Genomic DNA, 23,529 nt, shown 5'->3' on the forward strand with positions numbered 1-23,529 from the left:
AATGTTTGTATATTCAACTGTAAAAAGAACCTGAGCACTAAATTTTTAGTTCTCATAACTTTAGTGAAACTACTCATTGACATCTGCATAATTTTCATTGTATTTAGTTGTATACCATCTGTTTTTATCTTCCTCCAGCCTCCTCTACACAAATACATCCTCCACCCCACTGCCAGAATAACTTTTATAAAACACAGATCTAATTAGGTCAGTCCATTGCTTAAAATCCTTTGGTGGCTGTAGACTGTCTAATGGATAAAATTTATGTTATTATATGGCAAAGAATAGTCCTTCCAAAAGGTTCTGATACTTTTTAGGGCAACAACTCTCACCTCTGCCCCCAGACCTCTATTTCCCTCTGACACTGAGTCAATTCCTCTTTCTTACATGTCCTACATTTTGCTACTGCTATGCCCAGTCCTTTGTCTCTTCTCCGGCTGGGAAAGTCCTACTCATTCTTCAGTGCCCAGCTCAAATAATCACAAGCCCCTGTGCAGCCCTGCTGAGTTAGCAGCTACCTTGTTTGCGTGCCTGTGTATGACACTGTCCTATAACTTATTTGCTTAAGTATCCATAGGTTTCACTCTAATTTGAGCAGCTCATAGTACCTCTGGTTAGCATGTAGTACCTGACACGCAGTAGGCATACAATAAGTATTGGTTTAGTTAACCTACTCAGACATTCTGAGAAAACAACTTTTTCTCAGCAGTGTTACTCTGGCTCTTGGCAGGCCACTCAGATACATGGTAGAAGTTGGTTCAAATATAAATGTGAGGTTTTGAATATGTAAAGCTGTATTAAGAAGCTTAAAGAAATGGTGTGAAAATGCTAATACATGCTATGTGACCATAAAGGAGAGATTTTTTAAAAAATTATATTGAGCTTGATTAGGCCTAATCTATTATTTAAAACCTTCCCACAAAGAAAATCACAAGCCTCAAAATAATGCTTACTAACATTTAAGGAAGAAATAATGTCAAACTTACACAAACTCTTTCAAAGATTAAGGAAAGAAGGAACATTCCCAACTCATTTTAAGAAGTTGGTGTGTAATAATGATACATTAGAAAAAAAAAGTATAGGTCAGTATCTCTCATGAACATTAACACAAAAGTCCTTAACAAAATATTAGCAAATAGAGACAAATAATATATAAAAAGGGTAAGACAACAAGTGGAAGTAGGGCTTATCCCAGGGAAACGAGGTTATTTTAACATTTGAGCACCAATCAATATCATTTAACCCATGGACAGAATAAAGAGAAAAAAATGATTATACCAAAGGCTGCAGAAAGGGACCCCATTTGAAAAAACGAAACAAAACAAAATACTTGGTCATGATAAAAACTAACAACAAAGTAGTAGAAGGGAAATTCCTTCATCAGTATAAGGTAAATAAAGTCCCTTAATCTGATACTCTGACAAACTGCACCTACAAATTACCCAGAGCTACCATTATTAGTTCCATTCAACATTGTACAGATATTCTAGTAAGTGAAATAAAGCAAGGGGGTAGAAGGATGAGTATAAAGATTAAAATGAAAGAAGTAAAACTGCCCTTTTTTGCAGATGACATGGTAGTTAGTATATTTAGAAAATTCAAAAGAATCTAAATTGCAATTAGAATTGTTGAGTGAAATTAGCAAAACCTCTGGATAAAAGAATAATATACAAAAATCTATTATCTTTCTATACGCTAGCAACAATTAGAAAATACAATTCTAAAAAATTTGTAATAGCATCAGAAATAAAGTAACAGGAGAAAAAATCTAACAAAAGTTGAACAAGACCTCTAAAATGAAAACCATAAAACATTGCTGAGATTTTTTTTAAAGACCTGAAGAAATGGACAGATACCCCGTAAATATGGATTAGAAGACTCAATATTATTAAATGATAATTAACCACATATTGACTTATAGATTCAATATGATTCCAATCAAAATCCCAGTAGACTTTATTGTGCAGACAGGTGATTCTAAGATTCATGTAGATAAAGGACTTAGCATAGCCAAGACAATGAAAAAGAATTAAATTGAAAAATCTGTATAATCCAATTTCATAGTAAATAAAGTTTACTATAAAGTTACAGTAATTGACAAACAGTATTGGGTATTAGTATGAGAACAGATAAATAGACCAATGAAATAGCCCGCCAATGGGTTGAGCTCCAAAAATGTATGACCATGCTGTAATCTCCAGAACTTGTAAATATGACCTTATTTGGAAAAACAGAGGTGATTAAATCATAGGTGAAATTAAGTTCAGGTGAATGCTAGATCTAATTACAGGCATCCTTATAAGAGAAAAGCAGAGGGAGATTTGAGACACAGGCACACTGGGGAAAAGGCAGAGATTGGAGTCATGCAGCTCCAAGTCAAGAAATTTCCTCACCTCAGAACCAGTGAATATATTAGACTACATTACAAAAAAGGAATTAAGGTTGAGTTCGAATTAAGGTTGCTGGCTTTGAAGATGGAGGAAGGGAACACAAGCCACGGAATGCAGAAGCTGCCTTTCCAGAAGCTGGGAAAAGCAAGGAAATTCTCTCCTAGAATCCCTAAAGAGGAACATTGCCCTGCCAACACCTTGATTTTAGCCCAGTGAGACCTGTGTCAGACTTCTGATGTACAGAACTGTATGATAAGAACTGTGTTGTATTAAGTGACTAAGTATATAGTAATCCATTACAGCAAGCCATGGGAAATGAATGCACATGACATCATTAAAGTTAATAACATGTTCATGGGAAGACAATTAGAGATTGAAAAGGCATGACACAAACTGAGAGAAGGTATTTAGTATATATATATACATATATACATATATATATATAACCCATAATAGATTTGTATATAGAATATAAAGATAATTCCCACAAATATATAATAAAATTATGGAGAACCCAATTTTTAAAGTGGGCAAAAGCCTTTAAAAGATACTTGACAAAGAAGGATTCAAAATGGACAGCAAAAAATTGAAAATATGTTCAGTATCATTACACACCAGGGGATGACAAATTGAAGCCAAATGAAACAACTTTACATACCCACAGACTAAAATTAAAAAGACTAGAGTGCAAAGTGTTAGCAAGAATATGAAGTAAGTGCAACTCTCAAACATTGTTGGTGGACCATATATTGGAACAACCTCTTTGGAAAACTGGTAGAATCTACTGATGTTTGACATATACCTACCTACTAATCGTACTCCCGTACCAATCATTAGAAGTATTGTTATTATATTATTAGAATATTCAAAGCAGCTTTATGAAAAATAGCTAAAAACTGGAAACACTCCAAATATCCCAAATAAAGAAAATGAATAAATAAATTTTGGTATGCTGATACAATGGAATACTACATTGGAATAAAAAGAACAAATACACAGTCAGGGTATGGATGATCTCACAGACATTATGTTGAATGAAGGAAGCCAAACACAAAAGTGTACATATGATACAGTTCCAAGTATATGAAATATTCAGAAACAGATGGAACTCCTAGTGAAAGAAGTCAAAACAGTGGATGTTTCCAAAGAAGGGATGGTTACTGTCTGAATTAAATGAAAAGAATTCATGAGATATTTGAAATACTCCATATCTTACTCTGTATAATTTAAGAATTCAGCAAGCCTTACTCTTAAGATACCATTTGATAGCAGTAGACTCATAGACACTGAGAAGTGACTGGTGCTTACCATGGGAGAAGGGTTGGTGTGGGTGGGTGGAGAGGGTGAGGGGGATAAAGGGCACAGAAATTCTCAATCATAGTATAAATTTGTCATAGGGATGGTGGTATATCATGGAGGATACAGCCAAGGGTTCTAACATCTTCCCATGTTGACAGATAGTAACTCCACTAGTGGGTGTGAGGATTTAATAATACACTAACTGTTGAACCACTGTGTTGTATAGAAACCAACATAAGACTGTATATCAATGATATTTCAAGACAAAAAGATACTATTTTATACATTTTACTCCATGTATATTATCCTTTCATTTAAAAAGGGAATTAAATAAAATACTGCATTCATCTTTCTGGAATGTAGGAGATAGGGGTTTCTAGGCATGTTAAGGAAAAGGCATGTACAGCTAGAACAATGTATATAATCATGTTAAATTGCCCTAAAGACCATAAAAGAACAGAAAAGAGAGAAATTAGACTATTTTTGATAAAAAAGGTAGTCAAGTCCTGAATTCTTTATTGTGTAAGCCATCTGCTCCTGGCATAGCCAAACCTAAAAAGAGATTTCTATATATCTCACAGAAAACATGACAGGTACACTGTCTATTTCTGGCTAGGACTTTGGCCTCCAAATGGTGCTTAGCACCACCTAAACCACCACCTAATTTGGACTACCTGTGACCCACAAGGTGTAAAGATATACCAAGACAGCCTGTTCCTCTACCCCTTTGCCCTGGACTCTCCAGACTGTTTCCTCCTTGGCTTTCTGGGGCCCAGGATTCCTCTGAAATGGGAGGCAGTCCAAATTTTCATCTTACTTGAAACTGAAAAATCTCCAAAAAAGGCAATGTAAAACAAAAATGGAAATGATCCAATTGGACTAGGGGGAGAGAAACACAGAGATCAAACTTAAAAGAAAACTCCATGCTGAAAGTAAACACTAATTCCTTTCCTGCTACTTGCTTCCTCACCATCCAAGTCCAATTACGTGACCTTGTCCCCCTTCCTGTATAGCTTGTCTTCCTCATTGGCGATGGACAGGGGATGGCAAAGGATTCCCATGTGGAAGGGTTGAGTTCCCTCTAGAGCTTAGAATTTATGGCCAATAGAAGCTGTAACCAAAAAAAACTGCGGGAGGAAAGTAAGCTAACAAGCTATTGAGTCAATTCCTCAATTCCAACCCCTGCTTTTACAACCTTTCTTATTTGAAATAAAATCCAAAAGTATTGACCAAAGTTACATAATTTCCCAAACTAAATCCAATTCTCTATCACCAAGCTCCAAGCTACTTTTTCTGACCTCTCCTCTCCTAGTTCTTATACATTTCCTAAGCTCCAATCACACAGTGCTCTCAGTAAACCAAGCACATTGTCAGACACAAAACAGAGACTCAATAGATTTACTGAATGAACAACTGACTACGCGCATTCCCTCAGGGTGGCTACTATCATCCCACATTGTTGCCCACCTTTGGGATGCTTGCTTCTTCCTCAGGGTGCAGACAATGCCATATTTTCCATTAAGTGTCTCCTGACACCCTGAGCTAAAATTCTCTCTCTTGTTTGGACTCCCATAGAAATTGTTTACATACCATTATAAAGCTTCCTATATTCTTGTCATAATCTGGGCTTATACTATCTCCTCTGATGAGGAAAATCAGCCCACATTATAATCAACAGAAATTAATTTCATGTGTTCAAAAGTTAACTTAACCTACAGACAATATTCTATATGCTTAATTCCCTAAATGTCATAATTTCCTTTGTTCTCTGGAACAAATAGAGTGGCTCCATTGTTTGTTTTGTTTTGTTCTTTAAGTACACTTTTTCATAGGTCTATTTTTGCACTGTTTACTACAAACCCCCTTGCTTTCAAAATGTAAATTTAGATCCCTTCATATATATGTTTGACCTCCATTACTCTTGTTCCACCCTTTTTTCAAAATCCGTACTTGAATTACCTTTCAAATGTATAAATTTATTTATTCATGAGTACAAGGACCTCACTCACTTTTGGATCCAAAAACAATGCCCAGAAAGATCAGGAGAATCTTGAGCTTTATTCATGTACAAAAGGACAACAAACTTCTAACAATCCTGGGCTTCTCACTGGCAATCAAGCTCCTCATTTCTCTTTGTGTACAGATTTTTAAGTAAATGTTGAGTCTGTGGGCTTATTTTCACTACAGTCTGGTGTAGCTGTCAGAACCTGGAGCAACACATACCCTAATGATAGTGAAATGGGGGAAACTATAGGATGAGAACTAAGCAAGTGTACAATAACCTCTTGTCCTACTTCCACCATCTCCTCATCAGCCCTCACTGCCAAGGGGCTCCAGCCATAGCTCCATTCCTGAGCTGTATCAGCTTTCAAAAACAGAGAAAGGAAGAAAGGAAAGAAAAAAGAGAGTCAAAAATTTAGTATGGATTTTTTTTAATATTTATAAGTTTTGAGCATATTCACAGTCATACTAATAGAGACGCTCCAATAGCAAGAGAACATTCAAAGAAACAGCCAAGACAGGAAATCAGCCATGTGCACTTGGAGAACCTACAAAGATAAAGAGTTCAGGGACATTCCCCTCCACGCCCCCACCTCTGTATCTGTATATGACCATCTCCATAAGTGCAGGGAGCATCTCCTCTTGCTAATCATACCATTGCCAATACTCACACAGTGAGAGCATGCAGTAAGTGTTCAAAGGAGAGGAAGGAAAGAAGAGATGAAAAGAGAAAGGAGGGTGGGAGGGAGGGAATGCAGCGTTTTTTGCCCTCATTCTATCTTGCATGCAATCTTTTCCTTTTGAGTAACAACCACAATCTACCCTATATCAACAGATTGTTCTTAACCAGTAGAGAGGTGTAGACATATATTTTTCATGTCATACATCTTATATTTACATTGATTTTAACCAACTTCAGAATACAGTCCCTCTATTTCATATTTTCCCTCATGATCTTTACTTCTTTCAATATTTCAACATGCTTAGTCATGTTTATTGATAGCTTTTCTAGGGTCATTTCAATGTTACACAGCCTCTCACATGCCCTCTCAAAAAGTCTTCTCTTCCTACTGTAAGGCTGACAGGAAAAGACTAAAGAATGTTCACAAATTCTTCCAATACGTAGAAACTCTTCTTTGGTAGTTCTTGGGCCTAAGAAAAAACTTAGTTTTAACACCTTTTGAGTGTATGCTATTATAGACATATGTATTTAGAAAATGCAACTTCAAAGGCTTCTGATTAGAAATATTCTTTTTTGAGACATAAAAATTGCATCAGCAAATATAATTAGTATTGCTAAATTATTATCTATAATCTTGAGAGGAAAAAAGAAATTCCTCCTCTGTAATTTTAAATTTAGTATGTGCCAATAATAAATGTCATTATATATATAATCTTCATGCATTATAAAATTAAAATATAAAACCATTGAACAGAAAGAGGTGGGGAATTCAGTGAAGCAATTTATTTGAGACAATCTAAAACAATGTCAATTTCTTACAGCTTAACCATATCAACTTATATATTGGCTTTTTGATGCAGTATTGAATCAGCACAGGGAGATTTTGAATAACATAGACCAAGACTTGTTCTGAAGCACATAAATCATTTTTGACATATATGTTCATAACAACAGCCTTCAGAAGAAAAGGGAACAGTGTAAGTTCTAAGAAACTGGGCAGGAATACTTCCTAACATTCAGTGGTTTAGATGAGTTGCTAAATTCTAAGTTGCAAAAGTATACATAGTTTGTATGAAAAATAATTTTATTTATTATGCAGACAAAAAAAGTCCCTTTGAACATGTTCTATTTGGGGGTAATTTTGTGACTCAAAGAGTTCTTCATATTTCCCCAGGGATGCTTTAATCATTTCTCCCTGTTGCCCTTTAAAGACATCAAAAAATCCAGCTATGTGTCATAAATGTACATATGCACCAGAAGCACTTAGAACATGCATTTCCTGCTACATAATTAGGGGTGGAAGAGCAGGTCTTTGTGAAGTAAATGGTCGCTTTCCCATTTAGCTGAAGGTAAATCCCTTAAATCTCAATATTTCACAATAACTCTTTAATATTCATTAATGGATCAGATATTGTAGTTCGAAGAGATTTTTTTTTTCATTGTACAGTACAGCCAAAGGGCACCTGTTGGAACAGCATCTGAGATCTAGAGAAACATAATGGAAAATTTTTTTTTTAAATAAACTAAGTCTATATTTTCACAACCAAACCAAGCCAGGAAATACCTGGATTTAGACACAGTTACTGTAATTTGAGGCAGTATTTTGGAGGAGAGTAAAAGCAATTTCTATGTGCTCTTAAAACCGAATTAACCAACATCCTACATAGGTCATTTCAGATAAGGCAAAAACCTTTTTTCTCCTGTACTTGCCATTATTTGTTCTGATAGAAAAGGAAACTTCTCTCACTCTCCATATTTCAGAGAAATTAGCAAATCTTTCCATTATCAGAAATTTTAATTATTTCATTAATTTAAGTGTACTTTTAACTGGGAGCATAAACTCATATAAAATAACACAAAACTAAACTGAACTTTCTTCCCTGCATGTGTTGCTGGTTGTAGCATTTCCACTCCTAAAGGTTTGCCTTCTTTCTATCAACTATTATGCTAACTTGTTGGTTTATATTTCTTTTTCCTACTGAGGATCTGAAAGTCCTTTTTGGCTTTGGGATTTTTCTAGGCCATAGCTCCTTGCCTCCCACAATTCTTAATATTCATCTCACTCATTCCACTTCTCCAAGAGCATGGCCCACTCTTATATATTCTTTCCATTTCTCTATTAATATTTAAATATCCAAGAACTTGTTAAATGCATTTCCTTTCTTGTTAGGGATTTATAGTTGTTGTTTAAAAGGATTATTCTAATCCCCCCTGAATCCCACTATTCTCCCTGATGGTAGTATTATGCTTTTTTGTCTTTATTGTATTTGAAATTTGTTTCACAAAAGGCCAGAATGACATTTCTGAGTGCCTGAAGTTGCACTCCCTTCATTTTCTTCATTTTCACAAAATGGGTGCTCACACACAGCTACCTCTGCTCAAAATGTCTTCCTGCCCTTTTTTTCTGGCCAACCCCTAAGCGGTTCTACTTCATAATCAATTTTTCTCTGAAGCCTTCCAGTCCTCCATCTCTGTCCTTCCACAGGATTTTACATGTGCCTTTTAGTACATTTTACTAAAATCAATTACATAGGCTGTGAGTTCTTGAAGGAAACAGTATTGCCCTCAAAATCCCTAGTGCTTATATAGACATACCTCATTTTATTGCATGTTGCTTTATTTCACTTCAGAGATACAGTGTTTTTAGGAATTGAAGGTTTGTGGCAACCCTGTATCAAGCAAGTCTATCAGTACCATTTTCCAACAACATTGCTCACTCTGTGTCTCTGTCACATTTGGGTAATTCTCACAGTGTTTCACACTTTCTTATTATTATTAATTTGTTACAGTGATTTGTGATCAGTAATCTTTGATATTAATTGCTATTGTATTATTTTGGGGCACCATGAGCCATGCTCACACAAGACAGTGAACTTGTGTTCTGACTGCTCCACTGACCAGCTGTTCCCTGTCTCCCTCCCTCTCTTCAGGCCTCCCTATTCCCCAAGAAACAACAACATTGAAATTAGAACAATTAATTACCCTATAATGGCCTCTAAGTGTTTGAGTGAAAGGAAAAGTCACCAGTCTCTCACTTTAAATCGAAAGTTAGAAATGATTAGGCTTAATAGGAAAGGCATGTCACAAGCTGAGATGGGTCAAAAACTGAACCCCTTGGGCCAAACAGTGAGCCAGGTTGTGAATGCAAAGGAAACATTCTGGAAGGAAATTTAAAATGCTACTGCAGTGAATACATGGATGATAAGAAAGCAAAGTAGCCTTATATTGATGTACAAAGAGTTTTAGTGCTCTGGACAGAAGATCAAACCAGCCACAACATTCCCTTAAAACAAAGGCTAATCTGGAGCAAGGCCCTAACTCTCTTCAATTCTGTGAAGACTCAGAGAGGTGAGGAAGTTGCAGAAGAAAAGTTAGAAGCTAGCAGATATTGATTCATGAGGGTCCCATCTCCATAACACAGAAGTACCAGCAAGTGCTGATGTAGAAGCTGCACGTTATCCAGAAGACCTAGCTAAGGTCATTAATGTAGGTGGCTAATGAACAACAGCTTATCAGTGTAGATTAAATAGCCTTCTATTAAAAGAAGATGCCATCTAAGACTTTTATCGTTCAAGGAGAGAAGTCAATGCCTGGCTTCAAAGCTTCAAAGGACAGGCTGACTCTCAGGGAAGGGGCTAATGCAGCTGATGACTTTAAGTTGAAGCCAGTGCTTATTCACCATTCCAAAACTCCTAGGGCCCTTAAAAGTTCAACTAAATCTATTCTGCCTGTGCTCTATAAAGGGAACAACAAAGCCTGGATGACTGCATATGTCTTTACAACATGGTTTACTGAACATTTTAGACCCACTGTTGAAACGTACTACTCAGAAAAAAAAGATTTCTTTCAAAATATCACTGCCCATTGACATTGTACCTGATTACCCGAGAGTTCTAATGGAGATATACAATGAGATGACTGGACTTTTTTCGTGCCTGTTAACACAACATCCATTCTGCAACCCATGGACAACAGAGTATCTGTGACCCATAAGGGTTATTATTTAAGAAATACACTTTGTAATGCAATGGCTGAATCTGGGCAAAATAACTGAAAACTTTCCAGAAAGGATTCACCATTTTAGATATCATTAAGGACATTTGTGTTTCATGGGAAGGAGTTAAAATGTCAACATTAGTAGGAGTTGGGAAATTGATTCCAACCCTCATGGATGACTCTGAGGGATTCAAGATTTCAGTAGAGGAAGTAAGTGCAGATGTGGGGGAAATAGCAGGAGAACTAGAACTAGAAGCGGAGCCTGAAGATGTAACTGAGTTGCTACAATCTCACAATACAACTTGAACAGATACAGAATTGCTTGTTATGGCTGAGCAAAGAAAGTGGTATCTTGAGATGGAATCTACTCCTGGTGAAGATGCTGTTAAAATTATTAAAATAACAATGAATTTAGAATATTACATAAACTTAGTTGGTAAAGCAGTGGCAGGATTTGATAGAATTGACTGCAATTGGGAAAGAAGTTCTACTGTGTGTAAAATGCTATCCAACAGCATCAAATGCTACAGAGAAATCATTTGTGAAAGGAAGAGTCCAGTGATGCTATAAACTTCATGGCCGTCTTATTTTAAGAAATTAGCACAGACACTCCAACCTTCCACAAGCACCACTATGATCAGTCAGCAGCCATGAGCATCGAGGCAAGACACTCCATCAGCAAATAGATTACAACTTGTTGAAATCTCAGATAATCGTTAGCATTTTTTAGCAATAAAATATTTTTTAATTAAGGTATGTCCTTTTTTTAATATAATACAATGCACACTTAATAGACTATAAAATAGTGTAAATATAAGTTGTATATGTGCTAAGAAACAAAAATTTCTCTTGACTGGCTTTATTAATATATTCATTTAATTGTGGTGATCTGAAACTGAACTCACAATATCTCTGAGTATGCCTGTAAATTATATTCATCATTCTTCTATTTGCTCACTTAATCATTCATTTAAAAATACTTTTCAAGAGCCTACTGTAGGTCAGCAGTCTTTAGGGTTCCAAAGATCAGCCATGAGTGACACAAACAGGATCCCTTTTCTCTGGAAGCTTTTATCTTAATAAGATGAAGCCAGACAATGAGCAAGTAAAAAATTAGTAGGACAATATGACTTCAGTTGTTAATTGCTATCAAATATACATATGTATGTATATGTAACAGGCTAGTAATACTATAATGGAAAGGGTTCTACAGACAGAGCAGTAAGACAAAGCCTCTTTGGGTAGCGATGTTTGGGCTGCAATCTGAATGGCATGAAAAACAGCCTTAAGAACACCTGATTAGGGAAATACAAATTAAACCCACAATGAACTATCACATCACACCTATCAAAATGGCTATTATCAGAAAAAAGAGAGAGAGAAATGCTGGCAAGGATGTTGAGAAAAGAAAACAATTGAATATTGTTGGTAGAAACATAAAATTGGTGCAGCCACTATGGAAATCAGCATGGAGATTCTCCCCAATACCAAAAATGGAACTACCATGTGATCCAGCAGTTCCACTTCTGGGTATATATCTGAAGGAAATATCACTATCTTGAAGAGATATCTGCATCTCCATGTTCTTTGCAGCATTATTTGGAATAGGCAAACATGCAAACAATATATGTGTTCATCAATGGATGAATGGATAAAGATAATGTGGTATATGCATACAATGGAATATTATTCAGCCATAAAAAAGAAGGTAATTCTGCTTTTTGCAACAACATAAATGAACCTTGAGGGAATTATGTTAAGGGAAATAAGTCAGACAGAGAAAGACAAATACTATATGTTCTCACTTATATGAGGAATCTAAAAGAGTGAACTCAAAGAAACAGAGAGTAAAATGGTAATTGCCAGGGCCTGAGGGATGCAGGAAATGGGAGATATTCATTAAAGGGTACAAACTTCCAGCTCTAAGATAAATAAGTTCTGGGGATGTAATGTACAGCATGGTGACTATAATTAACAATACTGTATTACATATGTGAAAGTTGTTAAGAGAGTAGATCTTAAATGTCATCACCCCACCAAAAAAGTGGTAATTACATGAAAGGATAAACATGTTAACTAATGTTACTGTGGTCATCATTTTGCAATATGTATGTATATCAAATAATCATGTACACATTGAACTTATATATGCTATATGTCCATAATATCTTAATGAAGCTGGGGAAAGAATATCCTGAAGTAAATTTTTAAAAAGGACAAAGAGGATCTGGATATAGGCCTTATAGCAGGAGCAAGCTTGGCATGCCAAAGGAACAGAAAGAGACCTAAGTGGGTAGATCATAGCAAGTAAGAAAGAAAGAGAGGGTAACAGAGGACAAACTAGGTAAGGCCTTGAAGGCCATGGTAGGAGCTGGGATTTCATTTTAGTGCAATTGCAAGCCACTGGAGCTTTAAAAAAAAGTGATACAAAGTAGCTTGGACTTAAAATTACAGTTGTTCCATATTTGTTAAATGAATGAATAAATTATTTCCCCTTCATTTCTATATCATCAACCAGTACTTTATGTTAATCTTTTAATCTTGTATTGCTGTTTCAGTATTAGAAGTTGGAGAAGAAAGCTGGTGTGCTGCTCCTGATTGGCTGGCATCCTGTCTCCCAGACTGTTCATTCACTTCATTGTTTTGATCTTCAAGAATGACTTCTTCACACACTGTTCCCTCTGCCCAGAAGGTTCTTTCTTCCCTTCTTTATCTGGCTAATTCTTGATCATCCCCCAAAAATACCTCTGAGTCTGAAGGTAGAGCACATCATCTAGTTGATGGGTGACAGTCATTAGTCCATATTTATTGACTGAATAGAGCTATTTCAAAACTTCTACACAGAGAAAGTTGGGGTCTTGGTTGTACTCCCCCACCCCAAGCAAGATAGCAGTCTTGGTTGCTGATAAACTTTCCTTTGTGTGTGCTCTACCAAAATTTAAATTGAGGCAAGCAGGTGAGCAAATGAATTGGGAAGTAATTTAATTGTTGTTCTATATCTAAATCATAACATCCAATCCAGCTTTTATGAGTAAGAAGATTGATTATTTTGGTCTCATTTACCTAACTCTCATATCTCCCCCAAAACTGGCTCTGAATTCGAGCAAAGGAAAAGAGTTTCTGAAATCTGAGAAAGATACAGTATAACATGGCTGGGCCACACTAAATTAGAAGTTAGAGGACCTGCTAGATTTGGGGTCCTTAAACTCTAGTTCTAACTAGTTGTGAAACTTTAGGTCAGTCACTCAAGTCCAATAACTGACTCTTACTCTATGTCAGGCACTCATTAAGCACTACATAGATTATGTCATTTAATTTTCAAAACAATTCTGAAATAGATACAATTATCATCCCATTTTACAAATGAAAATTGGGCACAGACAGTAAGTCTGACAGCTTCAGTTTGAACCCAGACAGCCTGGCCTGAGAGGCTGACTCACCTTTGCAAGTTTCCATTTTGCTCATCTGTAGAATGCACTGCTGGTTGGACCAGACAATCTCTAAAATGTCTTTCAACCCTGAGGTTCTCTGACACTTACTCCCATTACCTCATCTGCCTTCTCAAAGATGACAGGTCCATCTTCAATACTTTAATTTTGGCAAAATTACCCCCATTTCTGCCAGTATTTGTTTCTGTGAGTAGTTAATGGAAGGCACACAATTTAGCTTGACAATTATAGCTGAATGTTTCCCCAGCCCCTAAAATGAATGTAAAGCTAATTTTATCAGGTCAACAAGTCTGACCTACATATTTTCCCCAATAATTATCATTTCAATTCTATCTCCTGCCAGAAGCTGAGAACTCTAAAAATTAAATCTTTATTTTGGTAATATCTGTATCTCCAACTATTCTCTCTCCTTATCCTCTTTTTCTTCCAAGTTGCAACCTTCAATGGGGAGAAACTATTAATACTCCATACTTCCTTACCCACCCAGACCTTAATATCACATGTAGAAACAGATGACATCTTACTTCCTATTACACTTTGTTTCCCCATAACATACATACTAACCATATCCAATAGTGACTGCTTGGAAGCAGTCAGATACTCCTTATATCCCTGTTTAACATTGTTCATCATTTCCCCACTAACTTCTCTGTCATATGGCAGGCTGGGGAAGAGAGGGTCTGGGGACTCTCGGCAACTTCTTCATCCCAACTCACCGTGGCCCTGAAAAATAAGCTCACCTCCTGAATGGCCACCTTGGGTCTGTGCTGGGTCATCATGACCTCACTGTGGAGCCACCATCACACCTCTCATCCTCCAGGAAACTGAAAGAGAGTCCTCCCATAGTCTGGGACCATCGTACATCTTTTTATCTGTAGGTTATAGAGTCCATCTTACTTTTTAAAGATACAGATTCATACAATTTGGGATGAATCAGAGAACTGATGGCTAGCTCTACTGAACCCTGATTGTTTTCCTTTTATTTCTGTTTTGCTCTATTTTCTGACTCTTGACATTCATTTTTAGTACATGCTAATAACTGAGGATCTTCTTCTTCTTCTTGACCTCCTTCTAACTAAACAATTATGTTGCACTGTATCTAGTGTACATAATGATTAATAAAAAGTTAACATATGTTCAACAAAGGACATGTGCTAGAACATGTAAGACCATACTATTCACAAGTGCCCCAAACTAGAGACTAACCAAATGCTTGTCAACAATAGAATGAGTAAAAAGATTGTGGTGTGTTTCCACAGTGTAATACAAGAAATCAACAAGCTTAACTATAGGCAACAATGTGGACAAATTTCACAAACCTAATTTGAGTGAAAGAAGTCCAGCACAAAAGGGTAAAACTATATGCTTCCATTTATATAAAGAACAAAACCAGGTGAAAACAAATCAGCTGTTGGAAGTCAAGATAGTGGTTACCCCTGGGGGTTAGGGGAGAGAGCCTAGAAGGGGGCAAATGGAGTACTGGCGATATTCTGTTCTTGATCCAAGTGTTGATCACATGGGAGTATTCAGTTGTAAACACTCAATGAGCTCTACATTTTAGGATAGGTGCACTTTCTGCACAAAGTTTAGACTTTTAAAACAGCTTAATAAACTAAACAAAAGAGAAAATAAGACATAAAAATTGAAAACAAACTGAAAAAAACTAATATCTTTTTTTAAGTACTTGCTTTTGTGCCAGTTGATATTTATCTATGCCATTTTTATGTGCTAATTTGTTTCATCTACAGTAATAGTGCCAAATCCAGGATTCTAATGCAGACAACCTTGAGTGTTGATTTAAATCTTGGCTCTGCCAATTTCCAAGAATTTTATTTTGTTTTTGCTTTTTTTTTCTTTTGCTTTTACTTCCTAACCCTCAGTTTTCATTTATAAAGTGAAAGCAGTAATAGTAGCTACACTATAGCTTTGTGGTAAGTGTCACATGAGCAAATCCTTATAATGTACTTAACATAATGCCTAAAGTAGTAAGTGCTTAATAAATCTTTACAATATTATAGTTTCTGGTTTATCTTACCTAGAAATACTCATCTCTTGTAAGCTGAAGCATTGAGAGAGAGTCCACAAGCTCCTTCACATTCAGAGATTAGAAACTAAGAGAGCAGCATGTCCTGCTCTGCACAGAAAAGGAAGGATGGGAGAGAGGGAGGAACGAGGGAAGAGTGACATTCTAACGATAGTGGTAGGAATGGGAACAAACTTAAAACTATTCAAGATAAATCATTATCACCAGACTTTCTAAAAGAAAAATTAAGATAAAGGAATTAATTGAATCATACTTCTCTCTGAATCCTGACACTTGTCATGATTTTGCATTGTATATGCCTGACAGAAGTATGTGCAGTGGTGAGACTGATGACTCAGAGTCGGAGCGGCGGAGTTTAAGTCGTGGCCGCTGATATCACCTGGGCAAATGACCTCCCTTCCTCAGTTTGCTCACCTGTATGATAAGGGTAATATTAATGGTTCCCACCTCATAGTTTGAGGCTTAAAGCAATTAATATTGGTAAATAACTTGGAATAGTTATTTATAGAGAAGCATATAGAAAGCACTAATAGCTGTTTGTGAAAGACAACAAACAGGTTAAATGTTCAAGGTTACTCTGGGAAAAATCGTAAAGTCAAAATTTTCTTCTATCCTTCCTCAGTCCTCTTTGAAGTGCTTCCATGTTGGCCCCTCCCAGCCCCCAGTGCACACAGGCCGACTCCTGGTAACTCTGTCCTCCCTGAAAAGCTCCACTTGGACCTGCCTCCTCCCCATCCCAGATCCTCCCCTCGGAAACTTGATAAAATTTACTTGTACTATACTTCACTCAATCTGGAAAAAAAAAGTCACCCTTTTGAGCAAATAATAATTGGAGAATTTTTCTCAGACAGCATTTCTGATTTTGACAGAGCTTTCTGAAATCTGCTTCACAATCCAGTGAATAGACACAAATGGTACAAACTTTCAGCACCATTTCTTGCCAACTGGAAAATACTTCAGTCAGAAAAATCTTGTTGTTTTGGGTCACAACAACTACATAACTATTATACCCTGATTATTTTAGAGCTGCAAATTAAAAAATGAAAACAGTTTTTTTTTTGTATCCTTTCATATCCAAAAAAAGGAAAGAAGTGGAAAACTAAGAGAAGGAGTATGTTCCTGTTCTACTGAATTTTAATTTCCCTAGGGAATGGGGAAAATTTCTAGCCTATCCTCTCCCATGTTGAAACTATATTTCCCAATACTCTGGAAGCCTAGAAGATAGATCCTTCCTTAACCCCACCATGCATTTCCCTGACTGATTCCAGAAGCAACCACATGGCACACATGCACATACCCATGCGTGCACATTCATATGAACACACACATACATAGAACTGCATTCCCATCCCTTTCCAGCCCTGCAGGATATTTCCCCAAGTGAGAAAACTAATTCTGATGACCCAACTTGCACAACCTGGACCTTAGTGGTACCCTCCACTTTAGTTAAAAACAGAGACCAACCTGAGTTGCAGAAGCTAAATAAAGTGCTGACCTAGGCACCGTTCAGAAGACCAGCTGCCATGGACTATGCTGTTGCGACCTTCCGAATGACTCACTTAATCTCAGATGTACTTCAGTCCAGATGGCATTGAGAGTATTACCCACAGGCAGAAAGAATCTCTGACTTCAAGAAATGATTGAGTGGCACTTAACACCAGAGGTCAAAGCCTCTGACCCTTCTCTTCCTCCAGAGGCATCTGGCCTGCCAAGCATTGGATTATAACATGGACACATCAGGGTTTTAAATTTCTATACGAGTCAGGGTGTTCCAGACATTTCCTGGCACTATGGATACCATCCAAAGAGCTGCATCAATACATCAAGATAAAGCCAATACCAAATTTTTCCAGAGCATGAATGCCAATCATGCAGCAGGGAAAGAATGTAAATTCTCACTATGATATAATCCCCCAAAAACGACTGGGAATCATCTGAACATTGTATTAGAAGATGTATCTAATAATGTAAGCCTACATTAATCAATTAATGACTCAGAAAGAACCAGATATAAACAATTACCCATGTACAGAAAGCACTTCCAGGGAAGCTGAGTTGGGTCAAGACTGAAAGATGGTTCTGGACATCCAGTACAGAGTATTATCCTTCCTCTAGTCTCTGGGCAGAATGGACTTTTATATTCCTTCAATATTTTGGATTTTATGTGTACAAAATACATGGGTATTCTACAATCATCAGGCTGTTTCAAAAATCTGAATCCTTAAAGTGCCAGTGAGAACATCTACGCTCAGGTAGACCCCCTGGATAAGAGCCATATGCTATCAAGGTCCCATGGTCCGGTCCATGCCTCCACCCTGACTCAGCCCCCTAACGTCCTCCTGGCAGAAGTCTACAGCCAGTGAAGCTCCATCAGGCTCTCACTAACCTTGTGATTTTCAACCTTTCACACTCTAATTCAACTCTCAATAGTCTCACTCTTTCATGAACCTCTACAATGTCAGGAAAATTGCAGGGAAGGACTCTGGCTGCTGTACCTGTGAGGAAAAAAGAAAAATAGGTACAATTTTTGCACACCCTTGACTAAAAGCAGTGTTGCCCTTGACCTGGATGAGGCCCTAACTTGTGCCCTATCAGCTGGTTGGTCTTAGAACTGGTGACACTGCTGGTAGCTTCCAAATGATTGCAGAGCCAGCCAATAGCACAAAGACAGAACTACCACCCAGCTGATCTCTTCAACCCAGTTATTGATGTTAAGCCACTAAATTTGGGGTGGTTTGCTACACACCAGTAGATAACCAAAACATCAAGAAAGAAGACTTTTAAGACATTTAACTTGTCATTATGGATGCATTCTCTCTGTGTTTTCAAGAGATTTGCACTTAAAAGAATCAATTTCCTTTTCAGTTATTTCTAAATGTCAGTTTAGAGCTGACATGGAGCAATGAGATATACAGGCCTTTTGTGGACTATATATATAACACCAAGCAGAGGCTCTGAATAATTAGCACACAAATCATGCTTTTCATACCCTTCAAAAAATACTGAATTTTCATGCCAATAGCTTAAAATAATTAAAAATACAAGATTAAAGATGAAAATACAACTTGAAAAAAAATCCCCAATGATCCATAGAATTTGTTGTAACTACAAATAAGCAAGATTTCAAGGTTATCTCCATATTCCTCCTCCGAACACTACTCACCAACTGTGTACTATAAAGGCGATAAACACTAAAGACCCCGGAGCAGTACAATGTCCTTAAGAGAACACCCAGTCCTCATCATCTAGACCCATGCCAATATTATGGTCTATTAATGAAATCTGGGCTCTTCAGCATAAGGGTCCCTATATGCCACTAATCCTTGATGTCTCAAAGGAACACACGTTAGTATATTTGAGAGAGATTTAAAGCACTCAAGGGGCCACACCATTCCAATATAGCTGACTGTCACACACTGTGTGATTTCTGTTCCTCCATCCAACACTTTAGCCTCTAGAAATAACCACAGCTGCTATGAGTCAGTGCTATTTAATAATGGTGTGAAATGTTGCCAAGTTTGGATCAGTGGAGTTGCTATTTTTCTCTGGGCAATTCAGATCTTTGTTTTATTTGCATCCTAGACTGCCACACCCATATGCTTAAAGGTATTTAACCTTAGTCATAGCAGAACCAGATAAGCATTGAGCCAAGTCTGTTCTCAAGTAAGAATTATGAGTTAATGGCTGATTAAATGTATTTGCTCACCCATCAGATAAATTACATGGTGGTATCATTGAAAACAGAGCAGAGGGGCCAACATCCCCAACACCAGTAGTTCTGCATCGTAAAACTAGAGTTGCTGTTCCACGGCAAACTCTACTTCTACTTCTACTTCCACAGTCAAACTCCAAGGCCCACAGGAATCAGCTAGAGTCCTGGAGGACCCAGATAGTTCCCCATGTGTTGATTCCTGCAGAAACAAACTGAATCCCTCCCTTAGTCCCAGGAAAACACCAGCAATAGCTGGATCATACATCATCCAATCACAGCCCAACCTGTCTCTTCAGATGTTAGAAACACCTCAGTCCATAATAGAAATTAGCTAGAACCTTAGACCCAGCACCAAAACAAGGGAGACTAGTAATTTGGTTCCCCTTCAAATCAATATTATTTAAATATTTGTTCAATATGCCTTAAGCAGGAATATGGTGATATTGATCTTTTATTCTCAAACTCACATATAACTTCTCAAGTTATTATTTGTAGTGTTACAATGAGAATATTCATTAAGAAACATATAAAAGCAGTTAATATGCACATAACAAGGTAAACCACTATGGTCCAGTTTGTTCCTGGCAAGTTTCTGGCTTGTGATGCTCTTCCCAGACATCTCAGCCTTAATTAAGTATTCCTCTTTTAGGAGTACCCCCAAAACATATATGTCAGGATGGACAGTTCATCAATGCTGGTCGGAAATATTCTGAGGTCAACACTCCAGAAAGACTTATTGCATTTTCAAAGATCATTTCATCACTTTTAAGATAAGGACCTAGGAGATATTTGGACATTAGAGTATCAAAAACCTCTTAGAAAAGGTGATTCTGTCATTTCAGTCAACATGTTGATCTTCCCCACTATAAACCTTCACATAAAGTTGCCTTGAGTTTTCCTAGAGTTGTTATTCTATAGTAATAGAATGTATTAAATAAACATTCAGCCAAAATAAATACTTTCAATAATTTCTGTCAGTATTTCACATTTCTGTGATATTTCCTAAACTTAATCACAACCTTTGAATTCAAACAGTAAATATTACTAATATACTTAGCATATTACTTGGTATTATTCAAACTGAATAAACAGTTGTTAATGTTGTTATGTTAGATAACTTTGCATTATAAAGCAAACAGGAAAGAAACCATGCAATGAAAACCTATAACTATTCCTTCAAATACATACAACTGTTTATTGTTTTTATATCTACATGTTTCTAAAAACATAGCCGCTTCTAAAAAATAGCCGCTCTCTGTTCATACCACCATGGCATTCTTCCTTAAATCAACTTCAGCTTCTCTTGATTAACCAAGAGTAGAATGACTCACTATGTCAATAAGCATTCTGAATCACAGACACAATACAGTGGATATGGCAGATGTCAAGGGAACATATTTAAAAATCAAATGGTATTTAAAAGGCCATATATCCTAAAGTGTGGGTGTCAGTTTCTGGACAGCAAAATTACAAAGGTGTAGGATTTGGGGAAGATGGCAGCGTGAGTACGGCAGTGGAAATCTCCTCCCAAAACCATATATATTTTTGAAAATATAACAAATAAAACTATGCCTAACAGAGAGACCAGAGGATACAGTACAACAGCCAGGCTACATCTACATCTGCTAGAACTTGGCATCTCATGAAGTGGGTAAGATACAAGCCATAGCCCAGTGGGACCCGAGTGCTCCCCCCACCCCAGCTCCCTGGTGGGAGGAGAGGAGTCGGAGCAGGGAGGGAGTGGGAGCCCAGGACTGCTAAATAACAAGCCCTAGTAATCTGCACCAGGAGCACAGACACACGTTGCGTGGTGTGCTGGATATTAGGGAAACAGAAAAGTAAATCTGCGAGTGGTTCCCCACAGCTGGCTCCCCTGGGACAAAAGAAAATTGAGTGCTTTTTGAAAGTCTTAAAGGGACAGGGGCTCACATTTGGATGGAATCATTTTGGCACACTCAACCCAGCAGGCTGGGAATCCCGGGGAACTTCAGGCGCACTAACCCCCTGGATGGCAATGAGGCTCTGAAGCCCCTCACAGCAAAAAACAGCCTGCCATTCATTCCCTCACTAGCACGGCCCCAGCAGAGCAGCCTGGGAGTGGCAGTGCCCACAACAGTTGACCAGAGCCTTCTCCCAGTGTACAGACACCTGGGCCAGACCCAGGGACACTGGCAGTGAGCAGCTGCCTGGCACAGACAGAGGAAACCAGGACAGGGCATGAAGGGGTGCTGTTTTCATAAGAGAGCACACCTGGCATGCCTGCAACTGCCCACAGGGCTCTAGGCGGCCACAAGGGCTGCTCCCAGTGTGACAGGTAACCAGCACAGTCAGCGGAAAAGGGAAGTGCAACCAGCAAACAGGAATGGACTTTGTTCTCCCAGCTAACACATTCACCACCTGCCTACAACTACCTCTATCACCATGAAAAGGTAGAAGAAGTTGGTCCAGTGCAGAATCACCCAGACAACCCCTGAGAAAAGACTTGGGGAGATAGATTTAACCAAGCTTCCTGAAAAAGAATTGAAAGTAAAGGTCATAACCATGTTGATGGACCTGCAGAGAAATATGCAAGAGCTAAAGAATTTGGGAAGGAGAATACAGAAATAGAACAATCTCTGAAAGAATTTAAGAGCAGACTGGATGAAGTGCTAGAGGCCATTAATGGAACAGAAATCAGAGAACCGGAATACAGAGAAGCTGAGGCAGAGAGAGATAAAAGGATCTCTGGGAATGAAAGAATATTAAGAGAACTGTGTGACCAATCCAAATGGAACAATATTTGCATTATAGGGGTACCAGAAGAAGAAGAAGAGAGAAAAAGGGATATAAAGTGTTTTTGAAGAAATAATTGTTGAAAAATTCCCCAAACTGGGTAAGGAAATAGTCTCTCAGACCATGGATGCCCACAGATCTCCCAACACAAGGGACCCAAGGAGGACAACAACAAGACATACAATAATTAAAATGGCAAATATCAAAGACAAAGACAGAGTATTAAAAGAATCCACAGAGAAAAAAGGTCACCTACAAAGGAAAACCCATCAGGCTATCATCAGACTTCTCAACAGAAACCTTACAGGCCAGAAGAGAATGGCATGATATATTTAATGTAATGAAACAGAAGGGCCTTAAACCACATCCAGCATGATTATCATTTAAATATGAAGGAGGGAATTAAACAAACCCCAGACAAGCAAAAGTTGAGGGAATTTGCCTCCCACAAACCACCTTTACAGGATACTTTAAAAGGACTCCTCTAGATGGAAACACTCCTAAGGCTAAATAGATGTCACTAGAGAAAATAAAATCACACCAAAGAAAGCAGACCAAACAAATACTAACTAAAGGCAAAAAATAAAATCACCTATGCACAAAAGCAGTCAAAGGAAACACAAAAGAGTATAGCTTAAAACACCTAACATATAAAGAATGGAGGAGGAGGAATAAGAAGTAAGAGAAATAAAGAATCATCAGACTGTGTTTATAATAGCTTAATAAGTGAGTTAAGCTAGATGATTAAATAGTAAAGAAGCTACCCTTGAACCTTTGGTAACCATGAATCTAAAGCCTGCAATGGCAATAAGTACATATCTTTCAATAATCACCCTAAATGTAAATGGACTGAATGCACCAATCGTAAGACACAGAGTAATAGAATGGATAAAAAAGAAAGACCCATCTATATGCTGCTTACAAGAGATGCACCTCAAACCCAAAGACATACACATATTAAAAGTCAAGGGATGGAAAAAGATATTTCATGCAAACCACAGTGAGAAGAAAGCAGGGGTTGCAGTACTAATATCAGACAAAATAGACTTCAAAACAAAGAAAGTAACAAGAGATAAAGAAGGACATTAGATAATGATGAAGGGCTCAGTCCAACAAGAGGATATAACCATTATAAATATATATGCACCCAATACAGGAGCACCAACATATGTGAAACAAATACT

Source organism: Manis javanica, chromosome 3, assembly GCF_040802235.1.
Source record: "Manis javanica isolate MJ-LG chromosome 3, MJ_LKY, whole genome shotgun sequence".
In the NCBI taxonomy this organism is placed as follows: Eukaryota; Metazoa; Chordata; class Mammalia; order Pholidota; family Manidae; genus Manis; species Manis javanica.